This window comes from Cydia strobilella, chromosome 18, assembly GCF_947568885.1.
Source record: "Cydia strobilella chromosome 18, ilCydStro3.1, whole genome shotgun sequence".
Taxonomy (NCBI): Eukaryota; Metazoa; Arthropoda; class Insecta; order Lepidoptera; family Tortricidae; genus Cydia; species Cydia strobilella.
Window position 1 is genome coordinate 5206432 of NC_086058.1, and position 12017 is coordinate 5218448.

Here is a 12017-nt window from a genome sequence, read left to right on the forward strand (position 1 = left end):
TATATTTTTTCCACGTCTACGAATATCAACGCGTCTTAGAAAAACATGATCATATAAGAAGATTTTTCGCCTTCTGGCTCAGGGAACCGCCTTAAACAAACAGTAAACTATCTTCGCTCTTGTCCATTTATTCCATACCAAACAGGAAATGGAACACCACAAGCAATATAAAAGCTATGTGAGTTCGCACCTTTTAACTTGAGTCCCAGAACAATGAAAGAAGCGAATCACCGCGCGCTAGTTAAGACACTAAACATACGGGACGGTTGGGTATCGCTATCGCACTTGACTAGTATTGGTTTAAGCAGCAAGCAGCGGCCCACGCTCGCACTCTCAGGCGTATTCTAATTTTAATAATAGGATATGAATTCGATCTGGATTATATATGGATCAGATCTGTCAGTGTCAAAAGTGACATTTCTTCAATCAAAAACCACTGTCCATGGTTACGGCGGCTAAATTTTATTGATGAAGCCGGAGCGGAGGCTGCGGAGGTGCGTGCTGCATTAATTGCAAGTTTAGGAGATAAACGAGGTCATCCCCATTCCCAAATCCATCATCATTATCTTATCTTATAGTTTCGGGGGCCCTTGCGGATACACTTCGACCCATAGGGATCTTTTGTGCAGTTACCCCCATCATCATCATTAACTTAGAGTTATTCTCTTGTCGGTGGAGTATCTTCTAGCTTTCTCTATCCTGCGCCAGCTCTTTGATTTTTTTAAACGACACGACCCCTACTTTTTCTTTCACTTGTTCTAAAAAGCTTTTTGCGTCTGGGTTTTCCTCTACCCTGCTTGCTTCCTATCCGCCTCACCAGGATAGTTTTAAAGAAGTGGTTGTATCGTATTAAGTGTCCAATCATTTTTCCGCGTCTATTTGCAATAGTGTTCAGGATAGCTCTCCTTTCACTCTTCTTAGCACCTCATTCGTTATTTTGTCTCTCCAACTAATGCATTCCATTCGCCTCCACTCCAGCACCACATTTCAAATGCTTCCATTCTCTTTCTATCTCTTAGGGTCATTGTCCACATTTCACTTCCATAAAGGGCTATACTCCAGATGTACACCTTAATCAATAGCTTCTTGCTTCTACATGATAAACGGGATAAAAGCTTCTGGTTAAAAGCTTTTTTGCCATAGCAATCCTTGCTACGATGTCTGGTGTGCCTGGAGTCCCTGGTAATTAAGCTGCCTAAATATTTAAAACTTTCATGGCACTAATAAGTAAGTGATAGAGAGACATAAAGCGTTTCGTTGACGTAGCGCAAACGATTAGCATCTTGGCTAAGCCCCCTGACCGCGCAAACGCCGCGATGCGCGACACCGCTTCGTTCCGTGTTTCCACGATCTGCGCCTTAGTAGTGAAGTTACGAACGTGTACTAAAACAAGATTATTAGATTAACTTTACGGTCGCGAGAGATTAGGCATAAAGTATACCCTTATTTTCACCCTAATGCTGAGACGTAGGAGTGATCTGATTTTGGTTCGTTTAACAATTTAGGCCAAACATTAACGTTATATATAAATCTATCTAACGAGACAAATCATTTCCTTGCATGCTTGAAAAAAATATAATTTTGCTGTCTTATTTCATTAAAGTACTTTGTTAATTCAGTTCTTTTTTAATTAATTAAATGGCTTCAGTCCAGTACAAGACAGTGTACGGTTATTAAGCTCTTGTAAAGCGATAGCTGCTGGACTTTTCAAGTAGCACGTGGACTACCTGCCGTTGACTCCAGAATATTGGTTATAAATGCTTTTCAAGATTCATTCATCATTATGTGCACAATACAATAATTTAGTACCAAGTACAGTCAGCAATAATGAAAATAAAAAAGCATGTTGACTAAAATGTGCTTTTCATTTTTTTTCACAGAAATTTATTTTTATCTATATTAACGTCCTCTTACGGTTAGTCATAAGATGTATGGCTTATTAAATAAGATTTTAAAAAAAAGTCCTCTTACGGTTGTTATATCACGTCATTCATCAAGTCGGTTCCCCTTACCAATTTGTCTTCGGCATCCAAATGGACATTTTTTGCAGTTTGCTCACTCTGGTGCCTGATTGGATGACAGATAGGACCGTTACGATGTTCTACGTAATTTCCGTGTATTAGGTAAATGGCAATCGAGTTTTGTTTTCTTCAAACTTCGTAATGCTGATGCTGTTCTTACAAAATGCGAAACATTGCCTGGCTTGGATAAAACAGTGAGATTCTCTATTAAATACGTAAAATAAATAATTATTGGGGGACAATCATACACAGATCGACCTAGCCTCAAACTAAGCAAAGCTATTCCTATGGACAATAGGCGACAATATACACTTATATTGATAAATATATACTCAGATACATAGATAACATTCATAACTCAAGAAAAAATATTCGTGATAAACACACAAATTAGTGCCCTTACCGGGATTCGAACCCAGGACCTCAAGCTTCATAGGCACTACTTTATTTTCTTACTCTTAAAATACAAACGAAATTAAAGTAGGCGGGATAAATGACAATGAGATTTGTTGGAAAGCCGATGAAAAGGAACGGGGATTTTCGTCCAAAGCGTTGTTACAATCTCTAAATGAGAAAAACTTGTTACGGAAGAATGTCCCGGGGAAATAAAAGAGCGATAGTAATGTTTTCCGGGTATTTTTCTCTTGGAACTTTACAGATAAATAAGGTGTGTTGCGTTAAGAGAGTTGTTTAGTAATAAGTTTCACAGACTCATGAAATTAATTTTATGGCAATATGTTTTTCGGTTTCAATTACAAAACGTTATTAAAAGGTGGTTTTTACAATACCCTATTATATACTCGAACATGTTAGGTATTTCTATGATTTATATGTTTTCAAGGCAATTAATCTCGTGGTATGTTTAGCTTGCGGTAACAAGTTAAAATCGTAGATTAGGGCGGAAATTGAATAGGTATTTGCCTTACCTAATCAACTCAGAACACATTATAGTTAGAGTTTTGAATGATTCACGGTTAGTTTCACTAGACTTATATTGACAATACAAAAGGTAAAACAAAATAAAACAAAAGGTAATCACGGTCTATATCCCGGTCAATATAAGTCTACATTTTAGTTTATTAATGTTTATTAGCGTTTGTCAAATCTAACAAATCGTTGATAACCGTTTGTCAATTTTACATTTATGTATCTTAGAAGAGACAAAATTTAACAGGTCTTTAAGCGGTTGCTAAGATTTATAAATAAGAGGTTAAAACGTTAAAATTTGTCTAGTCGCGATAATGAAATATACATACAAACACTAACCCTCGGAAATTACTATCCTCTTTGAGTGGCGTAAAAACAAAATCTTTCTCTGTTTTGAGCACGGAGCTTTAAATTATATGAAAACCATATAAAAATCTGAATTAGACAAAGCAACTTTATGTCGTTGTCGTATATCTTCAATTTGGGTTTTATTTCGTTGTTTTTGCTGTGATCCTGCACGTTCTTCGTAGCTGTGGATCGCAGATCAGTCGCCCGTTAGATGTAGCAAATTTGTACGATTACATTTCATGACGGAGGCCACTTTTTCTTGGTCACTTTTTCTTTAGTAGGTGTAAGTATGATATATATTTCAGTTAGTAGGTATTACGATTGCGTTTATGAATTGTGCGCCCGTAATTAAAATACAACGACAATTGAGTTTTAGGGATAATCAATATATATATTATGGGGTTGTTGTAAAATAGTAAACCACAAACGTCAGGGGACCTAACCTACTCTGGCCGCATCTGACCTGGCTAATATAACTCATAAAACCCGTGATACAAAGGTCAAATTGGTCAAGGTGCAACCTACAGCAAATAGCGTTTGTACTTTCGAGTGGCCAGTTCGATTAACAGTTGGGCAAATGTAGGTTTAACGAAAAGGATCCATGTTCAAAAATCAGTCATTTAAATGATTGACTGAAAACTCAAATTTTATTGATTGATTTTTGTGTAAATTACGTCGTTTTTTTTTTAATACTACGTCGGTGGCAAACAAGCATACGGCCCGCCTAATGTTAAGCAGTCTCCGTAGCCTATGTCTGCCTGCAACTCTAGAGGAGTTACATGCGCGTTGCCGACCCTAACACTCCTCTCCCTCGAGCTCTGGCAACCTTACTCACCGGCAGGAACACAACACTATGAGTGGGGTCTAGTGTTATTTGGCTGCGGTTTTCTGTAAGGTGGAGGTACCCTTCCCAGTTGGGCTCTGCTCTGCACTCAGTTATCATTTTAACGTCTCAAATGTAGGGTCATTGCACTAGTTTCCGTCCATGCTCTACTTTTCGTCCACTTGACGGATTAGCAAATAATATATTTCATTTCTAATTTGCTACTTGCAAAATATAATTTTTATGTAGATAGATATATTCTTTAGACATTAAGAATTGCAATAAATCCAAATTTGTGCAGCCATGTAGGTTTATATTCAAATTTCGTCAAGTGGACAAAAACTAGCGCAATGACCCTATGTCATCCCAAAGCGTATCCATAAGTACGGTCGTTCGTACTTATTAGTCGTATATACCATATATCTGAGGTAATCAGCGTTCCACACGTACGAGGGATGACACGTAAGAGTGCGGCGCAGACTGGCCGGTCCGTCACCGTCGACGCAAGCTCCTGATGACGCTCCTCGGTACGGAGTGAAACATGTCGAGCGTTTTCGACTTAAAACACGTGAGTGACCCGTCATTAATATATTTAATATAACTATATTATATTTAGAATTTATAATTATTTATATTATTATTATTTATTCTATATTAAAATCTTTCATTACATCAGACAGAAAAGTGCCGTGAAACCCTATCGGGTTTGTATCGACATATGTTTCATGTATTCATTTATATTTTTCAAATTTATAATTTATAAAGGTTATAGACTGCGGGTCAGGAACAGGTTTCCATGACCAATCGCCTCCCGGGCGAAAACTCGTATAGTGGTTATCGGCTATGTATGATGAACCCTCGTGAACGTCAGCTGCCGCTCCGTTGGTGGGTTGAGGAATGGCAGCAAATAAAGTCTATAATTTTTTTTTGTCATTGCCTCCCGCTTTATACTTTGTCAGATGTTAGATGATAGTTTAGATGCTATTGTGAATAAACAAAATCGTCAGCCGATTGTATCGCTGTGGAAAGACCGTCAGCTGGTCACATGAACATGTAAAAAAGAAAATTCTTTTCCGTCATCGGCGTCATCGCCTCCCGTTTGATACTTTGTCAGATGATAGTTTAGATGCTATTGTTATTAAAACAAATCGTCAGCCGGTTGTATCGCGGAAAGACAGTGTTATGCCTTTCGGTGGCTACCATTCCTCAACCCACCAACGGAGCGGCAGCTGACGTTCACGAGGGTTCATCATACATAGCCGTTAACCGCTATACGAGTTTTCGCCCGGGAGACTGATTGACTGACGAAATTTGCGCGTGGCTCGCGTTCTATTAACAACACGACTATGTCACGGGAACATATAGGACGTGACTGAGATTAAATAAATAAAATAAATAAGTAAATAAAAGTTTGGCGTCAATCTTCAAACTACGGGTTCTAAACGACGATATACCTACATATTTAAATTGCATAATATAATTATTCAATTTGAAATTTACAATTGGAATTTACATAACAATACTTATTGAACTGATATTGAAGCTTTTTCGAACAAATTAACTTCAACCGAATTAAAAATACAACTGTTCAAACTTCCCTACCTATAATTTTTTTGGTGGCACAAGGATAAATTTACTTTGGAAACATTTTTAAGAAAAATCTAAAACAACGAAGTCAAACAAAACCAAGCCAGAGATTTACATTTCTAATTTCAAACGTGCCATAAAAATATGTTTGTTGAATTTATAAATTACTTGATTAGTTTTATTAAAAGTAGACGCAAACTTTTTTCGGCTTGTTGTTGGTATCATCACCATATATTGACGACCGGTCTGGCCTAGTGGGTAGTGTCCCTGTCTGTGAAGCCGATGGTCCTGGGTTCGAATCCCGGTAAGGGCATTTTTTTGTGTGATGAACACAGATATTTGTTCCTGAGTCATGGATATTTTCCATGTATTTAAGTATTTGTATAAGTATTATATATATATCGTTGTCTGAGTACCCACAACACAAGCCTTCTTGAGCTTATACCGTGGGACTTAGTCAATTTCTGTAAGAATGTCTTTATAATATTTATTTATTTATATACTTAAGAGTAAGACTTGTCGGTGGAGCAATTTCCATGTTTGGCGGTCCTCTGCCTTCTCTTTGACAGCCTGATACGACACGACGTTGAGTTTTTCCTTTATATAATGCAAGTACTCTCTCCCTGCTTCCTCTTTGCCTTAACTTTCCCTTCTATGATGTTTTTGATAAATTCGTCGTGTCGTATCAGGTGTCCAAGCATCTTTCCTCTTCTATTATCTATAGTTCTTAACAAACTCCGCTCCCACTATACGTAAAACCTCTTCGTTGGTTTTCTTTTCAGTCCAACTGATCTTTGCCATTCGACGCCAACACCACATCTCAAAAGCCTCCAGCCTCTTCCTATCACGTTGCCGCATTGTCCATTTTTTGTCAAACAAAGTTAAATGACATGATTTATTTAAGTAATTTTTACATTTCAGTTTTTTCTGTTTAGCCTGTTTGTCACGCGACCTCTATGCGGCATGCATGCCTTTTGTGGCTGTAGCTATTTTTAATTATAAATGGACTAGCTATGATATATAAACCAAACTATTTTAATCTCAGTGCGTTCTATTTGCGCGTATAATATGCCTCATGTAAAGCTCGGCAGGTTCTTTGTTCGTAGTCGCTTTCCTCTACAAAGCGGGAAAACGCTGCGATCGGCTACGAGCGTAGCGCTACGAAAACGTTGGCAGTCATGAATGTGTTAACGCGTAGACGTGCTACGTATTGCTACGGCCGCAGATTTCGAACAATGCTTCTAAGAAGTCAGACTCAAAAATGACGTTTTTGGTCGAAGAAATGTCACTTTTGACACTGACAGGTCGCTAATAAATGCCCTTACCGTGATTCGAACGCGAGACCTCCTTCTTCGTAGGCAAGGTAACGACTAGTTTAGGTTAAGAGACACTCGTAAGACTGGAGGTCTTATTGCTTACCAACTTTATTGAGCTCGGCGACAGTATAGAGCAGCGCTTGATTAGCCATGAACTGTGTTTACGATTGGTTGACGACGTGCGACATTGCGTCGTAAGTCGCATTCTACATAAAATGTACAGAAGGTGACTTTGTGGGAGGTCAATCTTAATTTTGACTGCTGTGATATACCTGTACCATATTAAGCATAGGTTAGAAATGCGAAGGAATAAGAGCCAGTTATGCGCTGATTAACTCATTAACTGTGTTTCCCATTGGTTGACGACGTGCAACATTGCGTCATACATAAGTCGCATGCTACATAAAATGTACATAATGTCTTTGTGGGAGGTCTATCTTAATTTTTACTTCTGTAAAATACCTTATCCCATCAAAAACATTACATGTAAAAAGATGCAAGGTTCGCAACGCAATTCTTCTACTAAAAAAAAGTTTTGAGATGTAATGTGAAACCAAGTCAGTGAAACCAACTTATGTTGTTGATTAACCTGTATTCTCTTTACGACTAGTAATCGGCTCTTCACCTTGCCACGTGTTACATAAAACAAAGATTAAACCTTCTTAAGAGGAAAGGGGACGGTCGCTTCACCATACAAACATTGTCCCCATTTTCCTTTGTGGATATTGACATTATGGAAAATATTTTGAATATATAGCTTACAAAACGTTTTGTATGTATTAAGTTATCCTTTTATATTAAAAACACTTCAAAACTCGAGACAAAACTTCAAGGGGTAAAATAAATTATTCGACTTTAATTTATAGAATTTATTTATATAAAATCTGTTTCACGGTCACAATATCGTAATACACAATAAACGCACGTAAGAGCAACATTTCATAAAGCTTCATATATTGTATAATGTAAATAATGAATCCAGTGGATGTAATGTAAATAATGTCAGCGTAGGTAAGTGTTGGTCTACCACTTATCTGAGGCTGTTAATAAGAAAATTAGTTATAATGGTTAACTAAGGACTGTTTTACAATTTGGCTGCGTATGTGTAAGTAAAAATGAACTACTTAAAGTAAATTGTTACTTAGGTAAGTAGAAGTAAATTACCGCGCAAAAAGTGACATCTTAGTTAAGTGGTAAACCTGTAGATAATATAATGGCAACAGCCCGTTCATTATTACTGTACATTTAATTTTATTGTTACAAAATATTTAGATACGGTTTCTCTCACTATTATAGGTATTTTTATTCGCTGCGCAACGAGCGGCTAGGCGGGCGGTGCGGGCAGTGCACGGAGTACAACCGCCGCGGACACTCGTGCTTGAGGAAGGATTCCCGACGAATCCGAAACATATCGCCAAAAGTGAAATAGTGAGTGAAACCGTACTGATCTAAATATTTTGAAATATGTCTGACGATAGTTTAATTTCGTTTATTATTACAGTTATGTATGTAGCTCTAGCAACTATTGACACTGAGGACACAATTTAAAAGATGGAATTGTTTACGAATAATTAAGACAAGAAAACGGAAATCAAATGTTACAGAAAATAACTTGCAACTTGATAAAATTTTCCTTTATTATCTACAAAATTGCCACATTTTCACAGAAATGCTATGAATGATTCTATTGTGTAGGTACTAATGTATAATACAAATACAAACGGAGTTTCGTTCTCATTTTAAAACTACGTGTTGGACTGTAATGAAACTTTGCATATATAATGACATGAGGTATATCTATTAGGTCTGTAATTAGTTTATATAGCTCCAGTTTATAAAACAAACGAAATAGAGCAAAAACAAGTTTTGTATGAAAAACTTAAATTCGCTGTTTTTTTTAAACTATGGTATCTGAAGCTACATAAACTAATTACAGACATATAATGTAAGTACAAAGTTTCAGAGCAAACTAGCTACTCGTATTTAAATGAGAGCGTAACTACGTTTGTATGGAGAACCGTGCATGCCGGGGACTCTCAATACAATATCTTTAAAGACCTTTGGCGCCAACTCTTCTTATTTGAACAGTAGCCTTACCCCGAGTTTGACATTGACATATTCGCTAACGTCTGCGTAATAATAATAAGTTACGCACTAATAGAACAGAGCGAGATGCATAGAAAGTAAGTTACGCACACGCTAGCGAATATGTCAGTGTCAGGTCAGTGTCAAACTCGTGGTAAGGCTACTGATCTGAACATAGACTTACTTACACGGCAAATGTCTACTCGTAAGCTATAAATACACTTTTTAGACGTCAAAATGGTCTATGCATACATCATAAATACAACCATGCTTTTGGATTCACATTTAAAAACACTTGAAAATTAATGATGTCCATCATAATAGAATATTTTATTACATATTGTATAAATTACAATAATTTCTTATAAACTACGGATTTTTATAATACAAAATAGCGTCTTGTTTCCCAATATCATTACATTACATCTTATCTCTATGGACTCTATGCAATAATTATATTATATTAACTAGATTTTTTGGCAACTTTATACATCAGGATATAGCCCATCACAGCCGGAGCGATAATATATCGACAGATACGACATCTGCCGATATCTTTTACGTACTATTTGACAGAGCCCACACAAGAAGCTGTAATATATATTTTGGTATCTGCCGATATCTTATCGCAAGGCATCCGCAGATGTATCGGTCGGTATATTTCGTCTCTCTCACAATGTAGGTACTAGACAGAGAGTGATATATATTTTGGTATCGTTGCGTATGTGGTGCTTAGCGTTACTCGCAGATATCTGTCGGTATCTGCCGATATCGGCCGATATATTATCGCTCCGTCTGTGACGAGCTTATATCATGCCTTGTTGATGTTATTTTACTATTACATATTAATCATATTATATACATTTTTATCGTAAATATTAAATGAATAAACATCTTCAACTGAAATAACTAGGTATAGGTATCCAAATTAAAAAACTTTTAATACGACCGTTTACTAGTTTGCAAAATCCTAAAAACACTTTTCGTTTAAGCTTTATGTCTGTTTAGTTACAGACCTACATACTTACAAACAATTTATATAAAATTCGTTTATTCTTCTGTTTTGTATTATATATTTAATAAGAAATAAAATTATGACACGAATACAAGGTTGATATGATTCAGAAAGTCATAGGGTGCATTGGGGTAACTTCAACAACTTCATATTTTAGCAATACTTATACGCTACTGAAACGCTTACAAAGGCATCTTACTTACTGTAGCCACATAATAAATAATAGTACTTGGTACAGAAGGTTCACTCTCTAACAAAACGCGTCTATTACGACAGATATGACCGCTAGGTGGCGCAAGCGCGAGCAGGCGTTCGTTCCATAGCGGCGCGCGGCAACTACTATGGCTAGACACCAAAATTGGTGTGGGCCGCATGTACTTGTGGCGACGTGACGAAATCGCGGAGTGAGCCACGACTGCTGTAGCTACAGTAGAATGTGCTTCTAATTTAGTAGATATTAGCGATTTTCAAAACTACCCCGATTTCGAAGTTACTCCAATCATCATCATCATCAGCTTACTCTCGTCCACTGCTGGACATAGGCCTCCCCTATTGCACGTCATTGAGCACGATTTGCATTTGCGGCAACTCTGATCCAGCTCTTGCCAGCCGCCTTGCTAAGGTCATCGCTCCATCTAGTTTGAGGCGTCCTATGCTACGTTTGCCGATACGCGGTCCAAGTTACCCCAAAGCACCTTAAAATGAATAATGAACTTGCCTACACGTATTGGCACACTTAGCAGAACTATATTTACAATTTACGTCCACAATTAAGTTATCATTACGTATTAAATACAATTACTGTATTTCAGAAGATTCTATTCTGTAATTTCTGTACAATAACAAGCTAGACAACGACCTAGACCTTTCAATTGGGAACATTGAAACACTCAAAGCTATGTACAGTTGTATGTACACCGCTATTTAAAGTTATTTATTTTGTTAGTGTAACGTAATAAATGCACAAGTTTATTTATAACATCTCAACATCAGTATTAGATATGTGTGTGTGACAAGCGGCTATTATCATTAAGTTGGGAATTATATAAATAAATATATTTAGTAACTGTACTAGTATATAACTGAATTGATTCCTTCGTGAAGTACTTAGACATCTCGAGGAACGTAACTTACTTTCTTAGCATCTCGCTCGTACTCGAATATTAGTGCGAACGAGATGTATAGAAAGTAAATTACGTTCTCGATAGCGTTTATGTCAGTGTCAAGCTGGAGTCATTTGTTTTGTTAGAACAATTTTGGATACGAATTGTCGTTATCATAAGATGGACAAATTGTGACTCTTATTATTGTCCTTGTAAGTTGTCTATTTAACACACGTCGCCAGGAACCGAGAAGTAGGAATTATTACAAAATTAGCCTCATGCATGAAGTTTATATTTGAACGAAATATTTTTCATTCGGATGTTTGTTATCGTTATATCATGTTACAAATGCATTTCCGTTATTAAATTATCATTTAATTGCTTAAAATAATAAATAAACAGTACAAAAATTTGCCCGCGAAAAGCTAGTGAGCGAAACGCAGCGTTCGTTCGTTCACTTATAGCAAACACAGTCATTAGTAGCAAACGTGAGTTGGACCGTCTAAGTGTGACGTCATCACGCTCTGTCGAATTCGCGCCAAAAATTATGAGTGTTTCAACCGCTCAAAATTTTAAATATTTTTTTATAAAATAATGTAAAGGTTTACAACAGTATTTTTATTTATTCCGGTGATCCAACGATATAAATTATGATTACAAAAATTAAAAAAGATTCATGAATGGAACTGATTGTTTATAAACCAGGGGCCTAGCCAGGATGACAATAATTGATAGAAAACGCCAATCAAAACTTAAATAATGTATGGAAATAGTCACGTGAAGTCTCTCTCA

At 36.7% G+C, this 12017-nt stretch overlaps 1 long non-coding RNA gene across 1 annotated transcript in view; it reads left to right on the forward strand.

Annotated features, from left to right (window-relative positions):
• LOC134749449 (uncharacterized) overlaps nucleotides 1–12017 on the forward strand; it is a 604512-nt gene that overhangs the window by 357065 nt on the left and 235430 nt on the right. The gene's annotated exons all lie outside the window — the stretch shown is intronic.